The sequence below is a fragment of the Cherax quadricarinatus genome, chromosome 57 (genome assembly GCF_038502225.1).
Source record: "Cherax quadricarinatus isolate ZL_2023a chromosome 57, ASM3850222v1, whole genome shotgun sequence".
Classification (NCBI taxonomy): domain Eukaryota; kingdom Metazoa; phylum Arthropoda; class Malacostraca; order Decapoda; family Parastacidae; genus Cherax; species Cherax quadricarinatus.
The window spans coordinates 10,905,345-10,930,069 of NC_091348.1; positions in this window are offsets into that span (position 1 = coordinate 10,905,345).

Sequence of the window (24,725 nt, forward strand, 5' to 3'; positions counted from 1 at the left end):
TATGCCTCTGAGGAAATGGAATAGTAATTCGTCCAAATTAAAGGACAAAATAAGTAAAGATTACCCTGGAGATGAAGTGCAAAAATGTAGTAATGTATTGGGTTTAACTTGGGATACTGAGAGAGATTTGTTAATGTTAAAACCTAATAATTACAGTATGCCCAATAAATTAACTAAAAGAGTTTTGCTTGCTGAAGTTTCCAAATGTTTTGATCCACTAGGTTTAGTGTCACCCCTTACTATAAGAGGGAAATTATTAATTCAGGAAGCATGGAAACTTAAATGTGCTTGGGATGAAATTTACCTGAGGAATTCATTATCAGGTGGGATGAATTAATTGGTGATTATGAGAAAATTCCAGTGTTGGAGTTCCCACGCCAGGTGGCCAATCCAAATGGGGAAAATGTTCTCCACATTTTTTGTGATGCTTCAAAATTAGCATATGGAGTAGTTGCTTACCTTCAATGTAATAGTGTTATTTCTCTTGTTATGTCTAAGGCTAAAGTGTCTCCAATTAAATCACGTATCTTACCTCAGTTGGAATTAACAGCCATTTATGTAGGTGTCAAATTAGCTAATTATATAAGAAATAAGTTGCAGGAGATAAATATTAGCGACACTGTAATTTGGTCTGATAATGAGGTATCCTTACAATGGATTCACAATGGAAAAAGTAAAATTGTGTACATACAAAACAGTCTCTGAAATTTATCAGATGCAAGAGAAGTATAATAGTTTGGGTCAGCATTTGTTAACATTTAATCATATACCTGGTGAGGAGAATCCAGCTGATTTCTTGTCTCGAGGTTTACCTTATGCTAAATTTGTAAATGCTGTATCATGGTTTAAAGGACCGAGCTGGTTGGTAAATAAAGCTAATTGGCCTGTACAAAAGGCGTATATTGCTCCTGTTGAAATTATTGTGACCACAGCTCCAATAGTTTGTCCTTCTTTATCCATTGATATGAATGGGTATTCTTCTTTACCCAAACTGATCAATGTAACTAAGTTGGTGTTTGAATTTCTAAACAAGATAAATATTTCATATAAGTTTTCACATCCTCTTGAATATTGGATAAAGAGGGTACAGGAGGAAATCTATGGAAATGAGATTAAATTGATGATGGAAAGAAAAATTGTGAAAGGTTCTATAATAGAGAAACTGGGGCTGTATTTAGAGAACAATGTAATTAGGTGCAGAGGTAGGTTACAAAATGCTGAATTGGGTGATTATGCTAAACACCCTATCTTACTGCCCAAAACTCATCATCTAACAAATTTGATTGTTCTAAATGCCCATAAAAATGTAATGCATGGTGGGGTACAAGATACCTTAAATTGTATTAGGGAAACTTTCTGGATTCCACAAGGACGGCAAAGTGTAAAAAGGGTGATTAAATCTTGTGTAATATGTCGCCGTGTGGATGCCAGATCCTATATGTACCCAGGTCCTCCACCATTGCCAAAGGAGCATGTACAATTAGTGAAACCATTTGATGTAACAGGTGTAGTCTATAGTGGTCCAATAATTTTAACAGGTACATCAAATGGTATTCCACTGAAAGTGTATGTTTGTTCACCTGTACTGCTACTTGGGCAGTTCATTTAGAAGTGGCACAGGACTTGTCTGCAGAACAGTTTATACAGCTGTTTCGAAAATTTGCAGCTAGGAGATCCTGTCCGAGGTTGATGATTTCGGATAATGCCACAAATTTTGTAGCAGGTGCTCAACACTTGATAGAATTAAATAATAGTAACGATGTTCAATCTCTGTTAACCCAGCGAGGGTGTATCTGGAAATTTATTACTCCTAGAGCCCCTTGGCAGGGGGGGCTGTACGAAAGACTGATAGGCACAGTGAAGAGGTGTCTCCGCAAAGTACTACACCGGAAGAGAATTAATTTGGAAGAATTCCATGCAGTGTTAGTGGAGGCAGAAAATCGTATAAATAATAGGCCTCTCTCGTACATGAGTGATACACATGATGCAGATGTATTAACACCTTCTCACCTAGTATGTGGAAGGAAATTGGAAACTACCCCTGTCTATAGAAATAATCCAGAAGAAAGTGATGAAGATTACAATGATGCGGCAGTGTTGTGTAATAAATTTAAAATGTTAAATAAAGTAATTGATCATTGGTCTAATGTGTGGCGTAAGGAATATCTTCTTACACTATGTGAACACTTTTATGGTGCGACAGAGGCAGTAAATCGACAGACCATTCAACCAGGTGACATTGTGTTAATTGACACTGAACAACATCGAACATTGTGGCCTCTGGGCAAAGTATTGACATTGTACCCAGATGCACAAGGTGTTGTCAGGAATGTCAAAGTGTTGTGTCGTGGCCAGGAAAGTTTATGTACAATTAATAAATTGATTCCCTTGGAATTAGGTGTTCAACCAAACATAAATGAAAATCTGAGGGAAAGTGTCATGAGTGATATGGAAGATAACGCAGACCAAGTGATGCCGGAAGATGAAATCATAGTAAGACCTACTAGGAGAACAGCCACTCAAGCCAGAACTGGCTGGAATCGTCTCCTTAAGGAAGGAGTAATTTGAATCGTTTAGCAACGAACTCCAGCCGGCCACAGTGTGGAAAATACTGTACATATTTTCCAGAAATTCAGTATTTATATGTAAATAGATGGCCATACTGTATTTAATAATATTTATGTGATAGAAAACGGAAAGCCTGCGTCTGCGCAGACGGGGACTCGCCATCTTGGTTTTGAATTAGATACAACGTTAATTTATTGGGAAGAACTTTTCCTGCTCTAGAGGTTAAAATTGGATTGACACCTCTCAAGTAGGAGGCGAAATTGTTGGATGCGCATTCCTGCATAACTTGAGATATCAGACGACTGGACAAGACAGCTCCAGGAACCTCATATAAGCTCTCTTGATTTGTGTGTAATTCTGGCCAGCATTATTTTCATAGATTTAGTAAGAGTGAGGTTTTCTGAGTATGATACACATTAATCTCCAGCCAAATTGGTGAGTGATATTAAGATATATTTTCCTTCTGTTATGTAATTGTGTATATATATAACCATTTATTATTTTTAATATACAGTCCACAAATTTATATATTTACCAGCATTCCTGGTGTATGTATATTTCATTTAATTAATAGGTCCAGAGCAACTTGGGGATATGACAGTGGTAGGTATCGAAGGGGGACATTTTTTGCGACCTAAGTGTCCCAAATTCCTACTTGTCTAACTGATAAATAATAGTTATCATTGTTCATTTACTATTATGTACATAATTATACATCCAAGTAAATGCAATTTTTCAAAACCACCCACAGGATGGGTATGGTGTGACTACCACCTACAGGATGGGTATTGTGGAAAATTGCATTTTTCTGAATGTATCATTATGTACATAACAGTAAATGAACATAGATAATTGTTATTTATCAGTTAGACAAGTAGGAATTTGGGACACCTAGGTCGCAAAAAATGTCCCCCTTCGATACCTACCACTGTCATTTCCACAAGTTGCTCTGGACCTATTAATTACCAATAAAATATATATCACCAGGAATAATGGTAAATATATAAATTATGTGGACTGTATATTAAAAATAATAAATGGTTATATATATACACAATTACATAATAGAAGGAAAATATATCTTAATATCACTCACCAATTTGAGTGGAGATTAATGTGTCATATACAGGACCCCCCCTTTTGCCTACATTTATGAAGAATTTAATGGCCAGAAATTAAACATAATTTAGACAGCTTATCTGAGGTTCCTGGAGTTGTCCTGTTCTGTCGCCTGATTCTCAAATTATGCAGGAATGCACATCCACCAATTTCGCCTCCTATTTGAGAGGTGTCAACACAATTTTAACCTCTAGAGCACGAAAATTCCTTCCCATTACACTAACGTTGTATCCAATTCAAAACCAAGATGACGAGTATCTCTTCTTTTTTTCGATAACATACTTCTTTTAAAAATACAATATAGGGCATCTATTTACCTATAAATTACTGTATTTCCGGAAAATATATACAGTATTTTTCACACTGCGGCCAGCCAGAGTTCGTTGCTAAACGACTCAAATTACTCCTTCCTTTAGGAGACGATTCCAGCCGGTTCTGGCTTGAGTGGCTGTTCTCCTAGTAGGTCTTACTACGATTTCATGTACCGGCATCACTTATCTCCTGCAACTTATTTCTTATATAATTAGCTAATTTGACACCTACATAAATGGCTGTTAATTCCAACTGAGGTAAGGTACGTGATTTAATTGGAGACACTTTAGCCTTAGACATAACAAGAGAAATAACACTATTACATTGAAGGTAAGCAACTGCTCCATATGCCAATTTTGAAGCATCACAAAAAATGTGGAGTACATTTTTCCCATTTGGATTGGCCACCTGGCATGGGAACTCCAACATTGGAATTTTTTCATAATCACCAATTAATTCATCCCACCTGTTAATGAATTCCTCAGGTAGAATTTCATCCCAAGCACATTTAAGTTTCCATGCTTCCTGAATTAATAATTTCCCTCTTATAGTAAGGGGTGACACTAAACCTGTGGATCAAAACATTTGGAAACTTCAGCAAGCAAAACCCTCTTAGTTAATTTATTGGGCATACTGTAATTATTAGGTTTTAACATTAACAAATCTCTCTCAATATCCCAATTTAAACCCAATACATTACTACATTTTGGCACTTCATCTCCAGGGTAATCTTTACTTATTTTGTCCTTCAATTTGGACGAATTACTATTCCATTCCCTCAGAGGTATATTTGCACTTTACATTATTTTATTAGCCTCTCCATAAGTCATTAACAGTTTCTCTTCAGTTGACGTCACACCCAGGATATTGTCCACATAAAATTGTTTGCTCATTACTTTACTCAATGGACTTTCCATACGTTTAAGGTGTGCATTTATCGTCGCTTGAAGTAGGAACGGACTGGATGTAGCATCAAATAATACGCTTCTAAAGCGAAAGGTTTTCAGAGGGCTAAGTGGGTCACTAGGATTCTCAGGCCATTAGAAGCGGGTACAATCCCGGTCAGCCTCTTGTAAACCCACTCTTAGGAAAGCTTTACTTATGTCAGCCGTAAAGGCATAGTGCTTCACTCTGAAATTTAATAAGATATCTCCTAATTTTTCCATCAACGACGGACCTGTCATCAAACAGTCATTTAAACTAGGTACATTTTTGTTACTCCTGGCACTACAATTATACACAATTCTCAGAGGGGTGGTCTTAGAATCCTTCTTCACTTCGTGATGTGGCAAATAGTGACCATAAATTTTGGCTTGCTCGGGAGGTACCTCTTCTATAAATTTATTAATTAACTGCTCAGCAACTATATCATTATAGGCAGTTAACAATTCTGGTGTCTTACTCAGTTCGTGGAGCTGAGCCTTTAACTGTGCATATGCCATTCTGTAATTAGTGGGCAATTCTGGATGGTTCAGTCTCCACGGAAGTCGTACCCAGTATTGTCCAGATTCAAATTTTACATCTCTCAGGTATTGCTCCTGAGTAAAAGAATCGTCTGGACTTTCTTCATTTACATTTATTCCAATGCTGTCTAATTCCCACAATTTATGCACTGGCTCAACACCATCCTCTATGAAAGAATTATACTGGGGTACAACTTCATGAGTAAGACACACAGTTATGGTATTTGTAGTTTCCTCTAGTCATGAATTATTATTACGAGGAATCCTACCATACATTACATGGCCTCCAGCAGTCTTCAAAAGGGTGACACCACATTTCTTTACCATACCCTTTACAAATGAGGCATAATAGTCACTACCTATCAAAATATTTATTGGGCCCACAGAATCATCACTTACACCAGAAGGTGCTAAATTTACATTATGTGAGAGTCTTTCTGTAGCTTTACTAAGCCCTACTGTAGATATTTTCTCTGGAAGTCTATCTACAATTACTGCATTAACACATTTTTTCTCATTGCCCAACCTGACAGTTACATAAAGAGTGTCATACAATTGAGCCCTTTTATCCGAGAGAAAACCAGATAATTTTAAAGTTGTGGGATCTCCCATCTGTACTTTCATACCATCAAGACATTTACGTTTAATGAAAGTACGCTGGGATCCTTGGTCTAATAATGCAGTTTCATTTTTTGATTTATGCCTTTTATCATCAAGTTTTACCTGTAACACAGGTAAGGCTACGTCAGCAAAACCATCATTATTAACATTAGCAGCAATTTTTACATTAGCCACTGTTGTGTCAGGATTGTTAACATTATCATTATTATCAACATTATCATATAGACCTTTACACATGACTATATGGTGTCTTCGTTTGTGACATTGATAACAGAAGTTTAATTTGGCATAACAGTCCTTTACATTGTGATTACCCAAACACCTGATACATCTGTCAAGTTCCTCCAATCTTTCCATGAATTGTATGCATTGCAATTCTTAGAAAAATAAGTACCCTTGCAGAAAAGACAATCTCTCTTTTCTTTGACTGGTTTCCTATTAACTGTGCTACTCTTAGGAGGGTACTTATTTATTTATTTATTTATTTATTTATTTATTTAGAAATTTTAGCATACATGTAGAGGTACAAAAAAAATACAGGTAAGAGCAGCATGCCAAAGCCACTTATATGCATAGCATTACGGGCTGGCTTAAAATTAACTTAAGATTAACTAAGCAATGATGAAATCAGTGATAAGACATTATTGTAAACAGATAACTATAAAGCACAAATGAGTATTACAAAGACAGGTCATATTGTTGCATATGGTTGTGGAGAATCATTATTTCTGATTCCTGCTACTTGATATGCACCTATGCAACTCTTTTTAGGAAATGAATTTTGATTATTAACATTAGGATAATTTTTCCCTTTGTGAAACTTGGCAGATACCTCAGAGTTATCATGTGTTGCATCTTTAAAATGAGTTAGTTGGCTGGTCTGCAACTGCACAATTAATTCTTGTAGACCTAGTCTTATTTCCTCCAGACCAAAATAGCCCTTGTGATATTTATTCGAGAGCCATTCAAGTGTTTTACAGCTTAATTTATTCTGTACCATGGCACTCAATAACCAGTCTGATTCCTTCAGATTATATTTATTACTTAAAGTTTTGAGAGTGCTCTCCAGTTTAACTCTAAACTGCTGTAAACCTTTGTAAGTGTGATCTGGAGATTTTAAATTAACAATGATATTCACTAGATCCAACCTACTTTGTTCTATATTACCATAAGTGACCTTCAACAAGTCAACTGCTTCCTTGTAAGAGTCATCTACATTGGGAAAGGCTTGTATCAGTATGTGAGCATCTCCTCTTACCTGTCCTTTGAGGTAAAATAATTTAGTTACACAGGCTAGGTCACTCCTGTCATGCACAGCTGCTTTAAAAATTGACCAAAATTCCTCCCAATTTTCTCCAGGATTAAATACAGGAAACACAATTCTGGGAGTTTTGGCAAAGACATATTATTTGTTGGAGCAGACTGACCAACTGCCTGGTTTACACATTTTAATTTATTCAAGGCCTGACTTTTACAAGATAGAATCTTTTCCTCTAATTCATTATACTGATCTACTTCAGTCTCATCTACACAGTTTACTAACAAATCTCCTTCATATTTGTTGTAATATAATTTGTATGAGTCATATCTATTACCTAAAGCATCTAAATACAATTTTAAATCATCAGTATTCACAGTTTCTTGATTCATTAATTCCTAGCACTTGTTATATGCCTTGGTTACATGAACTTTCCTAGCCTGTAGTGATGCTTTCTTTACTCTATATTCCATATGTTTGTCTTCTACATCAATTTCCTCATTTTCAGCCATGATGCAATGTATTAAATTCAACCCAATCAATAACACTGACACAACCTACCTTTGAATAAATCCCAGCTACTTGAGCTCAGCAATTACATGTAAAAAACTGTAATATAAATTTTAAATGTACATTAATAAAAACTTTTAGTCAGCCTTGGCTTATCAAAATTATTATACAAATTAATATAAATCCTTGCCAGAATTTGGCATTGCAAATTAATATTATACACAATATAATCTTTAGCCACACTTGTGGTTAGCTTATCAAAATTAATATTGCAATTATTATAATCCACTACACATTAAGTAAAATTAATATTATACACATTAATATAATTAACAACACCTGGCTTATCCAAATTAATATTGTAATAATTATAATCCACTACACATTAAGTAAATTTGTGAACTTAACATCCACCTCCTTCTGTCATTTCACATATAATTATTAAGCAATTAACTAATTAATGTCTTCACTAATTACCTCCGGTTCAAGAAGGACCAACGGGCAAATTAAATTTGGAAAATTGCATTTATCTGAATGTATCATTATGTACATAACAGTAAATGAACATAGATAATTATTATTTATCAGTTAGACAAGTAGGAATTTGGGACACCTAGGTCGCAAAAATGTCCCCCTTCGATACCTACCATTGTCACATCCACAAGTTGCTCTGAACCTATTAATTACCAATGAAATATATCACCAGGAATACTGGTAAATATATAAATTTTGTGGACTGTATATTAAAAATAATAAATGGTTATATATATACACAATTAGATAACAGAAGGAAAATATATCTTAATATCACTCACCAATTTGACTGGAGATTAATGTGTCATGTACAGGACCCCCCCTTTTGCTTACATTTATGAAGAATTTACTGGCCAGAAATTAAACATAATTTAGACAGCTTATCTGAGGTTCCTGGAGTTATCCTGTCCTGTCGCCTGATTCTCAAATTATGCAGGAATGCACATCCACCAATTTCTCCTCCTATTTGAGAGGTGTCAACACAATTTTAACCTCTAGAGCACGAAAATTCCTTCCTATTACACTAACGTTGTATCCAATTCAAAACCAAGATGGCGAGTGTCTCTTCTTTTTTTCGATAACATACTTCTTTTAAAAATACAATATAGGGCATCTATTTACCTATAAATTACCGTATTTCCGGAAAATATATGCAGTGGACCCTCGACCAGCGATGGCATCGATTAACGATAAATCTGACTAGCGATACATTTTATCGCAAAAATTTTGCCTCGATTAGCGCTAAAAAACTCGACCAACACTATTCCTTCCGTCTGAGACGCGTCCACTTCTGGCCAGTGTTTACAAGCCAGCCAGCCACCGCGGTCGCTTCCAAGCATACAATCGGAACATTTCATATTATCACAGCCTTTTTAGTGATTGCACCTGCAAAATAAGTCACCATGGGCCCCAAGAAAGCTTCTAGTGCCAACCCTGGAGTTTACCTGGAGTTTACCTGGAGAGAGTTCTGGGGGTCAACGCCCCCGCGGCCCGGTCTGTGACCAGGCCTCCTGGTGGATCAGAGCCTGATCAACCAGGCTGTTGCTGCTGGCTGCACGCAAACCAACGTACGAGCCACAGCCCGGCTGATCAGGAACTGACTTTAGGTGCTTGTCCAGTGCCAGCTTGAAGACTGCCAGGGGTCTGTTGGTAATCCCCCTTATGTGTGCTGGGAGGCAGTTGAACAGTCTCGGGCCCCTGACACTTATTGTATGGTCTCTTAACGTGCTAGTGACACCCCTGCTTTTCATTGGGGGGATGGTGCATCGTCTGCCAAGTCTTTTGATTTCGTAGTGAGTGATTTTCGTGTGCAAGTTCGGTACTAGTCCCTCTAGGATTTTCCAGGTGTATATAATCATGTATCTCTCCCTCCTGCGTTCCAGGGAATACAGGTTTAGGAACCTCAAGCGCACCCAATAATTGAGGTGTTTTATCTCCGTTATGCGCGCCGTAAAAGTTCTCTGTACATTTTCTAGGTCGGCAATTTCACCTGCCTTGAAAGGTGCTGTTAGTGTGCAGCAATATTCCAGCCTAGATAGAGCAAGTGACCTGAAGAGTGTCATCATGGGCTTGGCCTCCCTAGTTTTGAAGGTTCTCATTATCCATCCTGTCATTTTTCTAGCAGATGCGATTGATACAATGTTATGGTCCTTGAAGGTGAGATCCTCCGACATGATCACTCCCAGGTCTTTGACGGTGTTTCGCTCTATTTTGTGGCCAAAATTTGTTTTGTACTCTGATGAAGATTTAATTTCCTCATGTTTACCATATCTGAGTAATTGAAATTTCTCATCGTTGAACTTCATATTGTTTTCTGCAGCCCACTGAAAGATTTGGTTGATGTCCGCCTGGAGCTTTGCAGTGTCTGCAATGGAAGACACTGTCATGCAGATTCGGGTGTCATCTGCAAAGGAAGACACGGTGCTGTGGCTGACATCCTTGTCTATGTCGGATATGAGGATGAGGAACAAGATGGGAGCGAGTACTGTGCCTTGTGGAACAGAGCTTTTCACCGTAGCTGCCTCGGACTTTACTCTGTTGACGACTACTCTCTGTGTTCTGTTAGTGAGTAAATTATAGATCCATCGACCGACTTTTCCTGTTATTCCTTTAGAACGCATTTTGTGCGCTATTACGCCATGGTCACACTTGTCGAAGGCTTTTGCAAAGTCTGTATATATTACATCTGCATTCTTTTTGTCTTCTAGTGCATTTAGGACCTTGTCGTAGTGATCCAATAGTTGAGACAGACAGGAGCGACTTGTTCTAAACCCATGTTGCCCTGGGTTGTGTAACTGATGGGTTTCTAAATGGGTGGTGATCTTGCTTCTTAGGACCCTTTCAAAGATTTTTATGATATGGGTTGTTAGTGCTATTGGTCTGTAGTTCTTTGCTGTTGCTTTACTGCCCCCTTTGTGGAGTGGGGCTATGTCTGTTGTTTTTAGTAACTGTGGGACGACCCCCGTGTCCATGCTCCCTCTCCATAGGATGGAAAAGGCTCGTGATAGGGGCTTCTTGCAGTTCTTGATGAACACAGAGTTCCATGAGTCTGGCCCTGGGGCAGAGTGCATGGGCATGTCATTTATCGCCTGTTCGAAGTCATTTGGCGTCAGGATAACATCGGATAGGCTTGTGTTAATCAAATTTTGTGGCTCTCTCATAAAAAATTCATTTTGATCTTCGACTCTCAGTCTGGTTAGCGGCTTGCTAAAAACTGAGTCATACTGGGACTTGAGTAGCTCACTCATTTCCTTGCTGTCATCTGTGTAGGACCCATCTTGTTTAAGTAGGGGCCCAATACTGGACGTTGTTCTCGATTTTGATTTGGCATAGAAGAAATACTTTGGGTGAGAATTACTATGGATATGAAGAAAGAGATCATTGCTAAGTATGAAAGTGGAGTGCATGTCTCCGAGCTGGCCAGGCTGTACACAAAACCCCAATCAACCATCGCTACTATTGTGGCCAAGAAAACGGCAATCAAGGAAGCTGTTCTTGCCAAAGGTGCAATTATGTTTTCGAAACTGAGATCGCAAGTGATAGAAGATGTTGAGAGACTGTTATTGGTATGGATAAACGAAAAACAGATAGCAGGAGATAGCATCTCTCAAGCGATCATATATGAAAAGGCTAGGAAGTTGCATGAGGATTTAATTAGAAAAATGCCAGCAACTAGTGGTGATGTGAGTGAATTTAAGGCCAGCAAAGGTTGGTTTGAGAGATTTAAGAATCGTAGTGGCATACATAGTGTGATAAGGCATGGTGAGGCTGCCAGTTTGGACTAAAAAGCAGCTGAAAAATATGTGCAGGAATTCAAGGAGTACATAGACAGTGAAGGACTGAAACCTGAACAAGTGTTTAATGGTGACACTGACAATGTTGTGAAACACGTTAGGAATGTCATAAAGGAACGGGAGGTACAGGCCTCTATGGGCAGATATGTTGTGCGACAGAGGTCCAGTGACTCTCAAGCTGGTCCTAGTGGCATTAAAAGAAGGGAAGTAACCCCAAAAAAGGACTTGCCACCTCAAGTCCTAATGGAAGGGGATTCCCCTTCTAAACACTAAGACCATCAACACACTCCCGTCTTCCCATCCCATCATCATCACCAGATCTTCAATAAAGGTAAGTGTCATGTAACTGCATGTCTTCTTCAGTTTGTGTGTATTAAAATTAATATTTCATGTGTTAAATTTTTTTTTCAATACTTTTGGGTGTCTTGCACGGATTAATTTGATTTCCATTATTTCTTATGGGGAAAATTAACTTGACTAACGATTATTTTGACTAACGATGAGCTCTCAGGAACGGATTAATAGCGTTAGTCGAGGGTCCACTGTACAGTATTTTCCACAGGTATGGTGTGCATAATAAACATATTAAACTAACTATGCTCGCGGATGGAGACAATACCAAAACAATTCATCCTAATATTTAATTTAATATCTTTATTTCTACAAGTACATATACAACGTATACAGTCCTAGCTGACATCAATGACATACTACTATATAGAAAGCCGCTTGTTATGCAGAACATTTCAGGTAAATTAGGTCAGTTTCGTCCCAGGATGGGACCCACACCAGTCTACTAACAACCAGGTACCCATTTTACTGATGGGGAACATAGACAACTGGTGTAGAAAAACAAGCCCAATGTTTCTACCCTCGCCGGGAATCGAACCCGGACATCACCGTGTGAAGCGAGAGCTTCAGCCACCAGGCCACGGGGCACCGCTAAACCAATGTTTGACTCCAGTGCACTTCTTTCTTCTAGCCAACACTTGCAGGCGAAAGAACTCAAATCGATACAGCAATGATGCTACAAATGCTGGAAATATCGCCACCTTGCAAAATTATTGCAGATCACAGAAAGAATGCCAGTCAACTTCCGTTCCCTTTTCCAGACTGTGCACATAACTCACGAAATCGTAATAACAAGATTACAAAAATAACTTTTCGTAATTTATGAACATAGTAGTAGTGACAGTGGACACATATTGAACGTTTCGCCACCCAAACGGGCAAGCGTTTCGCCTGTTTAAAAACTAAGAAGTTAGTTTAATATGTGTATTATGAACACCATACCCATGGTGTGGGTGGTAGTCAAAAGATTACAGAGGTACATAATGGGTCCAGGAACTGGGCCCCAAAGTTTTGATAGCTGAACAAGGTACAAGGGTAATGAACTCACATATATTACAAAGGTAATGAATCATGTAAGTAAATTTACTTACGTTTATACATGGCTAGAAGCTAAGAAGCAGACCTTAATTCTGTTGTAATGGTAAGTTTATTTAGGTACTGGTACACATAAGTACAATTATCATATCTAATAACATGTGTAGATTACACAGGATAACCCAAAAAAAGTCAGTGACTTATTTCCGTTGGTGTCCTTTGTAGCGTGTTTCCAACTCACAGTAAGAATAGTCAGGAAAACCACCATGATACATCACACCATTTCGTTGCTCACATATTTTTGTGTATTAAGAGATTAGATTTTTTTAGATTTTGCCACCGAAGTGGCTAGTTTATTGTGCACCCCATATCCATCCTGTGGGTCCTTAAAGAGGGAGCAGAGACATTGTGTATACCATTGACAAAGATCTTCAGCACATCATTTGAAACTGGGCAACTCCCCGAGGTATGGAAGATGGCAAATGTAGTCCCAGTTTTTAAAAAGGGAGACAGACATGAGGCACTAAACTACAGACCTGTATCACTAACGTGTATAGTATGCAAGGTCATGGAGAAGATCATCAGGAGGAGAGTGGTGGAGCACCTGGAAAGAAACAAGTGTATAATTGACAACCAGCATGGTTTCAGGGAGGGAAAATCCTGTGTCACAAACCTATTAGAGTTTTATGACAAGGTGACAGAAGTAAGACAAGAGAGAGAGGGGTGGATCGACTGCATTTTTTTGGACTGCAAGAAGGCCTTCGACACAGTTCCTCACAAGAGGTTACTGCAAAAGCTAGAGGATCAGGCACACATAACAGGAAAGGCACTGCAATGGATAAGAGAATACCTTACAGGGAGGCAACAACGAGTCATGGTACGTGACGAGGTGTCAAAGTGGGCGTCTGTGACAAGCGGGGTTCCACAGGGGTCAGTCCTTGGACCTGTGCTGTTCTTGGTATATGTGAATGACATAACGGAAGGGATAGACTCAGAAGTGTCCTTGTTTGCGGACGATGTGAAGTTAATGAGAAGAATCAAATCGGATGAGGATCAGGCAGGACTACAAAGAGACCTGGACAGGCTACAAGCCTGGTCCAGCAACTGGCTCCTTGAGTTTAACCCCGCCAAATGCAAAGTCATGAAGATTGGGGAAGGGCAAAAAAGACCGCAGACACAATATAGTTTAGATGGCCAAAGTCTGCAAACCCGACTCAAGGAAAAAGATCTGGGGGTGAGTATAACACCGAGCATATCTCCTGAGGCGCACATCAATCAGATAACTGCTGCAGCATACGGGCGCCTGGCAAACCTACGGATAGCGTTCCGATACCTCAGTAAGGAGTCCTTCAAGACTCTGTATACCATTTACGTCAGGCCCATACTGGAGTATGCAGCACCAGTTTGGAATCCACACCTAGTCAAGCACGTCAAGAAATTAGAGAAAGTGCAAAGGTTTGCAACAAGACTAGTCCCAGAGCTACGGGGATTGTCCTACGAAGAAAGGTTGAGGGAAATTGGCCTGACGACACTGGAGGCCAGGAGGGTCAGGGGAGACATGATAACGACATACAAAATACTGCGTGGAATAGACAAGGTGGACAAAGACAGGATGTTCCAGAGATGGGACACAGACACAAGAGGTCACAATTGGAAGTTGAAGACTCAGATGAATCAAAGGGATGTTAGGAAGTATTTCTTCAGTCATAGAGTAGTCAAGCCGTGGAATAGCCTAGAAAGTGAAGTAGTGGAGGCGGGAACCATACATAGTTTTAAGGCGAGGTATGATAAAGCTCATGGAGCAGGGAGAGAGAGGACCTAGTAGCAATCAGTGAAGAGGCGGGGCCAGGAGCCATGAATCGACCCCTGCAACCGCAAATAGGTGAGTACAAATAGGTGAGTACATGGTAATGCATTATTTACAGCTAGCAAAGTCAGCGTATTTCTCCAGAATGGTCTGCAATATACCACTGTGGATAAAATACTTTGCCATTTCTTGAACATTTCTGAGTGAGTTGTTTCTAAATTCATTAATTTGATCACACTCCAGTACATAATGATGCAAGGTGTAACAATAGTCCATCTGGTAAAGTTTACATTTCGTTTGGTCTACATCTGGTGGTGGTGATTTAACCTGCCAAAGATACTTGTAACCCAGCCGGAGCCGGGCAGTAGTGACATCCAAGAGTCTGCTTATCTTGTTGGATGCACCATAGACATGTGGCTCCTCCAGCATGATGGAATGATGATAGATGGACTGACTTGTGTCAATCTCCCTAAGTCTTAAGTCAATAAAGTTCATTTGAAGTTCTTTTCGTATTATTGTTCTCAAACTGCTAACTGACAACCCAAGATTGTAATCAACCCTCTCTTTGAAAGCATACAGCTTAGCCAATTTATCAGTTCTATCATGCATCTGAAGACCAATGTGAGATGGAATCCACAGCATGTGCACTGACTCCACTGTCCACAATCTTACCATACCTGTGTCTGGCTTCTGACACAAGCATGCCACAATTTATACTTAATGAGTTGAGAGCATTTATGGATGACAGAGAATCAGTTACAATTAAAGTGTCAACCTTAGATACATGGACACATTTGAGTGCAAGGAGTATGGCAAACAGTTCTGTTTGAAGGGTAGAGGCCCAGTTATTGATGCGTGCTCCAATTTCTTTATGAGAGCCATCACTCTGCGTGACAACAGCAGCACTACCAGCTGCACCAGTGGACTGGTGAACAGAACCATCAACGTAAATAATTTGTGAAAGATTTTTCTGTGTGACTAAGTTATCAATACAGCTTAAGGCATCATGTTTGGCTTCAAGACGAAGCTTTGGTTGTGATTTAAGAAGAGTTTTGGGGGGAAATGGAGGAATGGTAGTTTGGAATGGGGTAATATCCTATGGAGCAGAGAAATGTCTCTGTTGTCTAACTTGATATAGATCATGTAGCTGGTTCATGTGGAGGTCGGTTCCAGTTTTTTCGATCCATCTGGAAGGATGTTCACCAGTGCTGAGGAAAGTTTGGAGGGCTTCTGTGCAGGGGTTTGAATGGACTAGCCTAAGCATATTGACCCCAATAAGGAATGTTGCAGTCATCTGCCTTGCTGAGCATAAAGCAAACAAGTCTTTCCCTTGCATCATATTTGTCCATTAATTTCGCCTGTGTGGTACTGGGAAGACTGTCATAGCTAGATGTAGCAGCCCAAGCACTGACTAACTCATTCGCCCTATGCAAGGGATGAGGGTGCGCGATCTGCCCAGTTCTGTTACCCTTAATTCTATTTATGTCCCTCCATGCCCGGCTAAGTGGGGTGTGAGCATTGAGACCATTGACAAATTGTTCCCAGTCTGCCGCAGCTCTGTCATACGCTCTCTGGCAGCAGCAAGGGCAGTTTGGAAGAGGCTCAGCATTTCAGGGGTACGATGGTTTCTATAGGCTAGGCCTAGTCTACGAGCAGTACGTTTCAATGTTCGAAGTTTAGAATCATTGTAATAGGTATGGTTTTTATAAGACTTATGATTATTATGGAAGTCATTTGGATTTAGAGTAGTAGGAGGTTTCAGAGGCGGCTCTAAGAAGTTCTGAATACTGCTCACAAGGTCATTGTGAGGTCATAGGAACTATACCAGTCAGTCACATGTGCAACAAAGTCATCATGTTGATCAGGGGAAACATTAAGACGTTTCCGATTGAATATCCCACCAGGGAGGATAGTATTACCAATATCTAGAGAGGTTAGCCTTGGGAAATGATCAGACGCTATATCTGTTACAATGGAAGACTCACAGCTGGCAGAAGTAATGTTGAAGCCAAGACACAGATCAAGGACACCTCCATAGATATGTGTGGGCTCAAGGTCACCTACAATTTGCACATTATCATGACTGTTTAAGAGTGACAACAGTTGATTGCCATTACGATTACCAAACTGAGAGTTTCCAATGCTTTTGTCTTGCATTATAATCACCAATAATGAGAGTAGGTTCAGACTGAGCACAAGTTGGGAGCTCCAAGTAATTAAACTTATCAGCAGGAGCGTACAAGTTAAATATGTTGAGAGCAGAGTTCCCAATATAAATCCTAACACATTGATACTGTAGCCCCTCTGTTTTCTTATGTGCAAGAAGTTGATGGGGAAGTGATTTTTTAATATATAGAACACAAGAATTAGTAGATTTGAGATTATATGCAACAAATGATGGCAATTTAGGGGGTTGGGATTTTTCAGGGACTCTGCACTCTTGTAGACACACAATATCAATGGATTCAGTGGTTACTTTATGATGCAGGTCAGAAAATCTTTTTCTAAGTGACGCAATATTCCAACTTAAAATGGATAGTTTATACGAGTTTGGTTCCATTATAAAAGTCCAGGGATAGAATTCAATTTCTCAGCAAAATGAAAAAACTTACTAAATAACAAACAGACATAATCAATATCAATATCATCAGTATTATCCTTATCCATGAGTCTCCTAAGTGCACTTCCATTAGTGAGACCTCTTGGGAGTCTTTGTACACAGAGGGCACAGCGCTCTTTGTCTGTGAATGTATGGATCGTGACACTATCCCTCGCACTCACCTCTCCGCTTTTATTACACTCATCACTATCATCACATGTATCACTTCCCTCATCATTATGACTGGTGGTACATACACCATTATCAACAACCGGGTCATCTCCACACTCAGTATCTATCACTACATTACACTCATCAATTTGACTATCATAATGGTCTTCACTGCCCTTATCATCTTCACTGTGATTGTAAACACCACTATCAGATTCATCATTTTTGTAATTATTAACACCACTATAATCATCAGTTTGTTCATCATCACCACACTCATTTTCATAATGGCTGACTATCTGTGGGTTGATGTACTCATTTGCAACCTCTGTAAGTTTTTCCTCGTGGTGCTCAAGTTGTTGTTTCAAACACCATTGTTGCTTCTCCAGTACTGTTATGCGCAGCTGCATGTTGTGTACCACCCCAGCAAGACTAACTTCTATGAAAGTTAAGACACATGTGCAACATCTCCTCCACCACGATGCTGTGAACACTAACTCCAAGGCCGAGGGACTGATTACCTCATCTTTTGTATATAGTTCTACTGTCTTCCTATTATGTCCTAGAGTCTGTATTGATAAAGCCACTGGATGGCGAAACGTCTACTATAAAGATATCCAGATGTTGCACATGTGTCTTAACTTTCATATTTGTCGGTATTTTATACCTTTCTTGCACAAGACTAGCTTCATCTGGAGGTATGAAGTCCCGGTCAGCTGAGCCAGGTGGCTGACTGACAGCTGACTCAGCCAGACAGGTGGTGTCAACACCAGCAGCATTACTAGTGTTGATAGCAGACGTGATCGTGCTCTGTTGATGTACTCCCAGAGTGACTCGCTCAACCATATTGTCTGAAATCAGGCATGGGTCAGTATTCAGACATGAAGTATCTGGTAGGCCTACTGCCTCATCATGGGGGGTGATGGGTGAGGCGGGAGCCCTGCGGCTGGCGATGTGAGCAGCTTTCGCTCTGCAGTCAGCATGAGCAGCTGTGACTCCTGGAGTATCACAATTGATACATTGTAATGCAACGGTCTGGTGTTTCTTGATCATATCATAGCACTGGTGAGAAGGATGGGCCTTGGCACACACTGCACACCAGTGTGACTTAGATGGGCATTTCCAAGCAATGTGACCCCAGCGCTGACACTTGTAGCATCTACGGTGAGGTGGTTTGTACAAAGCTATTTTGTAACTCCTGTTAAGCGCAGCACGAGAGTAGATATATGATGGTGGAGTCCCTTGGCCAATCCACTCAGCCAATATCAGATCATTTGGAAGTCGACGAGGGTTTGCAACTTGATCTGACAACAGGAATTTAGGATCCATGTACTTATTGACATTGTGGATAACAATAAGCACTTTAGGTGATCTTGGTGGGGCAGCTTGGAGTTGGATGTTAGCATATTTATGAGTAAGAAGTTTTTCTATGAATGTTGGGTCGTTAGTAACAAAAACGTAATTATCCTCGTCATGACGAAAGCGAATCCGAAGGTTTTCCTCTGGGTTGTCTAATGAAGCTTCGTAAAACCATCCTCTTCAAGGGGGGCTCCTTGGCGTGGTGAAGAGGCTCTTGGTCTGAGGAATTAGCCCTGTCGGTCTTCTTCCTCAGACTGAACCTAATTACCCCCCATTCTCCCCTCCCCTATCCTATCCTCCCCATCCTCCCCTTTTTCCATTCCTCCTCCTCCTCCTCACCCCTCCCTTTTGCCCTTCCTCTTTTTGGCCTTTGGGATTTCTCCCACAGGCGCGCTAGTTCCTAGGTAGGGGAAAGGACACCGGGGTCCATCCCATTCCGTTGAGGTTCTTGGCGGTGGCGTAGTTTGCCATGGAATCTGGATTGCCTGGGGATGTCCCGATCCCTCTCCGGTATCCCGGAGTAGCTTTGGGTGTCTTTCGGGCGACGGGTGTATCTCTGGAAGCCACCTTTCGGATTCCGGGGGTGGTGGCCGAAGGAGGTATGCTTTGTGGCGGATATCCGGCCGCCCTCTCTTTTGTCCACCGAGGTAGCTCGGCAGATGTGAGGTTGCTATCCCGGATTGCTGGTTTACTGGCATGAAGGGTAGGGTATGGCACGGGTTCCATGCTGCATCTGCGCTACTAGCGGTGTTGAGGTCCTCTTGGGCGCGGAGGGAGATTTCCGGCCCTTTCATTCCTCCTGGGAACTATTCCTCCCGCTCCCCCCTTTTTTTATTCTTTTTTTTATTTTTATTTTCTTTTCTTCTTTCTTTTTTTTTTCTTAAAAACAAAAAGCAAAGGAGTAACCTAACCATGGCAGCCCTAGTCCATGAACCCACTACCCCCGGGCCCCTTCTTGATACCGCACCCCATTCTGACCCTGCCTTGTGTTTAGACCACTCTTCGGACACTCCTGATGCCCCTGTACCTCTTGCTGGTGCTGTTTCCTCACCCGCTTCAGGTACCGGGGCTTCGACTGACTCCTTCGATTTGTCTGAACTCCGCTCTCCTTTGACTATGCTTCCGGCTTCTCCCTCTACGGTACGGCAATTTTCGAATCGCCCGCCCATTTCACGCCGGACCAACTCCGGTCCTACTCCTAAACGCCAACGTCAATCTCCTGATGATGCTCCTTCGTTACCTTCCCATTCTACTCGGAAAAGACCGACACGTCAAGCACTCCCTCTCCACGCTCAGTTTCGGACCACACAATGGACTAAATTCTTTACTTTAAGACCGACTTCTTCTTCTGCCTACCTTTCTGACCATAGTATTGGCAAAGCGCTCCTGCATCATGTTGGTAGAGATATTTCATTTCATGCTCTCAAGAGCAGTATGCGCATCGTCACTGTCCAGAATGCTACCCAAGCTCATGATCTTTCTCTCCTTTCGAATATCGATACTACTCCTATCACTATTGAAAAACATCTTTCTCTCAATTCTTGTAGTGGTACTGTCATTCTGCCCCATACCATAGTCCAACAGAATTTCCAGTCATGTGGCAATGACATTTTTGAACAGCTGGAACTCCAGGATCTCCCAATCCTCAAAGTAGACACTTATGTCCTTCCTGCCCGGGGGCGGAGACGTTACCCTTGCAATGTGGCTCGTTTAACTTTTGACAGCCGAGAACTCCCGTCCTCTGTATATGTCGCGGGACATCGGTTACAAGTTTGAAAGGTGATACCTACACCGCAACAATGTAGAAATTGCTGGCGTTTTGGTCACCCAGCGAAATATTGCAGATCTATGGCTGAATGCCCAGTCTGTGGTGCCGACGACCATTCTAATACATCTTGCAGTCAACCTCCATCTTGCCTTAATTGTAATGAAGCTCACCCTTCGTACTCCCGCCGTTGCCAGGTCTACTTAAATGAACGTGAAATCCGTTGCCTCAAAGAGGCAGAAGGTCTCCCTTATGCTATGGCAGTTACTCATCTCCGCCTCCAAGGGAGACTACCCCGTGTTTCTTATTCTCGTGTTTCCAAACATCCCCCCACTTCTGGGGTCCCATCTTCTGCAGCCTCCTCTGTTGTTACCCCTCCCATAGCCACTACGGCATCTAATCCTTTTGCTGTCCTTGGCTCTGATGTCCCGACTACAACTCAGTCTGTTCTCACATCTTCGCGTCCTTCCTCACAAGCCCCAGTATCGACAAGACCTCGTACGACACCTAATACCAATCGCCCCTCTACTCAGAAGTCCAAAAAATCCACATTGCTCAAATCTTCTTTGCCCCTTCCTTCCCTTCTTCCACCTCCACACTTTACCTTTCCAGTCTCTGTACCTAGTTCTTCCCCTCTCTCTGGCTCTATTACAAGTGTGGAGATTCACCCTCCTCCTCGTACTATGCCTTCCACCCCCGTCCCCTCCCAAGTTTCTCCCTCTTCTGCCACCTCCCAGGTTTCTGCCTCTTCTGTCCCCCCCCCACACTTCATCTCCAGTCCCTTACACTCTTCCCTCCCCCTCTACTTTGGTACAGTCCATTACTGTCCCAAACTTTACTCACCCTCCTCCTTCTATCTCCAATATGGTCTCCCATTCATCTTTGAATTCAGAAACACTTGAAGCCATTTCAGAATATATTGCAGAGACTAAACCTTCAATGGACACTGATTCACTTCCTGTTCCTTCTCTTCTCTCTCTTCCATCTTCACAACCCCATTCTTCGCAACGCTCCGTTCCTTCGCTACTTGAACGTCTTCCAATGCCACCACACATTGACTTTTCTAACCCCTCTAGTCCGTAGGTGCCTTTACCTACAGATTCCTGATATTTTCTTCATCGCCAATCATGGCCTATTTACAGTGGAATATCCGCGGCCTCAGGGGTAATCGGGGTGAGCTTCAGATGTTGCTTTCCAGGTTTTCCCCTGTTGGTGCTTGCTTACAAGAACCAAAATTACACTCGGCTGTTTTCCAACCTATCTCAGGCTATAATTTATTGTATTCTTCGGATCCTTTCTCAGATGGGACCTTTAATGAAAGTGCCCTTCTTCTATGCAATGATATTCCGTACTGTCAACTATTTGTCCATACCTCGCTGCATTACACTGCAGCCCGTATCCACTTGAATAAGTGGTTTACAATATGTTCTTTATATCTCTCTCCTTCTCGAGCATTTTCTATCCCAGACTTTGCCTTTCTTGTTTCATCCTTACCACCACCACTTCTGTTACTTGGTGATTTTAATGCCCACCATTTCCTCTGGGGGGGGTCTCATTGTGACTCACGTGGCATCCAGTTGGAGGCTTTTCTCGCCTCTCACCCCCTCCATGTTTTAAATACGGGTACTCCCACCCATTTTGATCCTCGTACTCATACTCTCTCTTGCATCGATCTATCAGTCTGCTCTTCCTCCACTGCACTAGACTTCACCTGGTCTGTTCTACCAGACTTACATGACAGCGATCATTTTCCGATCATTCTTACTTCTCCTTCCTATTCACCACCTTTCCATAGCCCTCGCTGGCAATTTGATCGGGCAAATTGGGATCTTTACTCACACCTCACTGCTTTTAGTGAGGTTCCTTCTTCATCCTCCATTGATGAGCTCCTACACATCTTCTCGACGTCAGTTTATACCGCAGCTTCTCATTCTATACCCCAAACCTCAGGCAGGCATTCTCAGAAGTGCATGCCTTGGTGGTCTCCTGCTTGTGCTCGTGCAGTACGTTTGAAACGTGCTGCATGGGGCAGGTACCGGTACAATAGAACTGCTGAGAGACTTCTTGATTTTAAGCAGAAGCGTGCGATCGCTCGCCGTGTCATCCGTGAAGCTAAACGCACTTGTTGGCGAGACTATGTTTCCACCATCACCTCTGCTTCTTCTATGAGTGCAGTCTGGAAAAAAGTGAGGAAATTGAGTGGTAAATACTCTCCTGACCCGGCTCCTGTTCTACGGGTCGCTGGTGTTGATGTAGCAAACCCTCTCGACGTTGCCATTGAACTTGGCACACATCTGGTCCGTATTTCCCGAGGGCTCCATCTATGCCCCTCGTTTCTTTCCTCAAAGTCTGCCAGAGAGTTAGTACCCTTGGACTTTTCTTCTCTCAGAGAAGAACAGTATAATGTGCCTTTTACACTTCAAGAACTGGAGGCAATGCTCTCAGCTTGCCGATCATCGGCAGCTGGGCCTGACGACATTCATATTCGTATGTTACAACATTTACATCGGTCAGCCCTTGTAGTCCTCTTACACCTCTTCAATCTTATTTGGGCACAAGGAGTTCTTCCCCAGCTGTGGAAATCTGCCATTGTTCTCCCTTTCCGCAAACCGGGTACTACAGGACATGATGCCTCCCACTATCGCCCCATCGCTCTTACTAGTGCAGTTTGCAAAGTGATGGAACGTCTCGTAAATCGACGTTTAATGTGGTATTTAGAGACACACAACAGTCTCTCCGCTAGTCAATATGGCTTTCGTAAGGGTCGTTCTACCATAGACCCCTTACTACGCTTGGATACGTATGTTCGTAATGCCTTTGCGAATAATCACTCAGTTATTGCCATATTTTTTGACCTTGAGAAGGCATATGACACAACTTGGAGGTATAATATTTTGGCCCAGGCCCATTCCTTAGGCCTCCGAGGCAATCTACCATCCTTCCTTAAGAACTTTTTAACTGACAGACATTTCCGTGTTCGAGTCAATAATGTTCTTTCCCCGGACTTCGTCCAAGCTGAAGGTGTCCCTCAGGGATGTGTTCTAAGCACAACACTTTTTCTCCTTGCTATAAATGATTTGGCCTCTGTTCTTCCACCCAATATTTGGTCATCACTCTATGTTGATGACTTCGCTATTGCTTGTGCAGGCGCTGACTGTCATCTTATTGCAGTTTCTCTCCAGCATGCGGTCGACCGTGTTTCCACTTGGGCCACCACGCATGGGTTTAAATTTTCAAGTACCAAAACTCACCAAATTACTTTCACTAGATGCTCTGTTATCTCCGATCATCCTTTGTATCTCTATGGCTCCCGTATCCCCGAACGTGATACAGTCAGGTTTCTAGGCCTTCTCTTTGACCGTCGGTTATCCTGGAAACCTCACATAACCTCTCTGAAGGCAACTTGTCACAGCCGGCTAAACCTTCTTAAAACCCTTGCTCATCTTTCCTGGGGAGCTGATCGTCGAACTCTGCTTCGCCTACATTCAGCCCTCGTTTTATCGAAACTCGATTATGGTGACCAGATTTATTCTGCGGCCTCTCCTGCTACTCTCTCTAGCCTTAACTCTATCCATCACCAAGGATTACGTTTGTGCCTTGGTGCTTTTCGCTCTTCCCCTGTTGAGAGCCTCTATACAGAAGCGAATGTTCCATCCTTGTCTGATCGCCGTGATGCCCATTGCCTTCGCTACTATGTACGCTCTCACGATCTACACAATCCTTCCATTTATAGAATGGTCACCGATATTAGTAGACATTCTTTATTCGTTCACCGCCCCTGTTTGCTCCGTCCCTTTTCTCTTCGCCTACATTCACTCTTGTCTTCCCTTCAGTTACCACCTTTATATGTTCATGTAGCATCTCACTTTTCCCTACCCCCCTGGGAAGTTCCAGCTGTTCGGGTCTGTTCTTTCTCACTCCCTTGCTCGAAAGCTCAACTGCCTACGGTGGCTTCCCGCT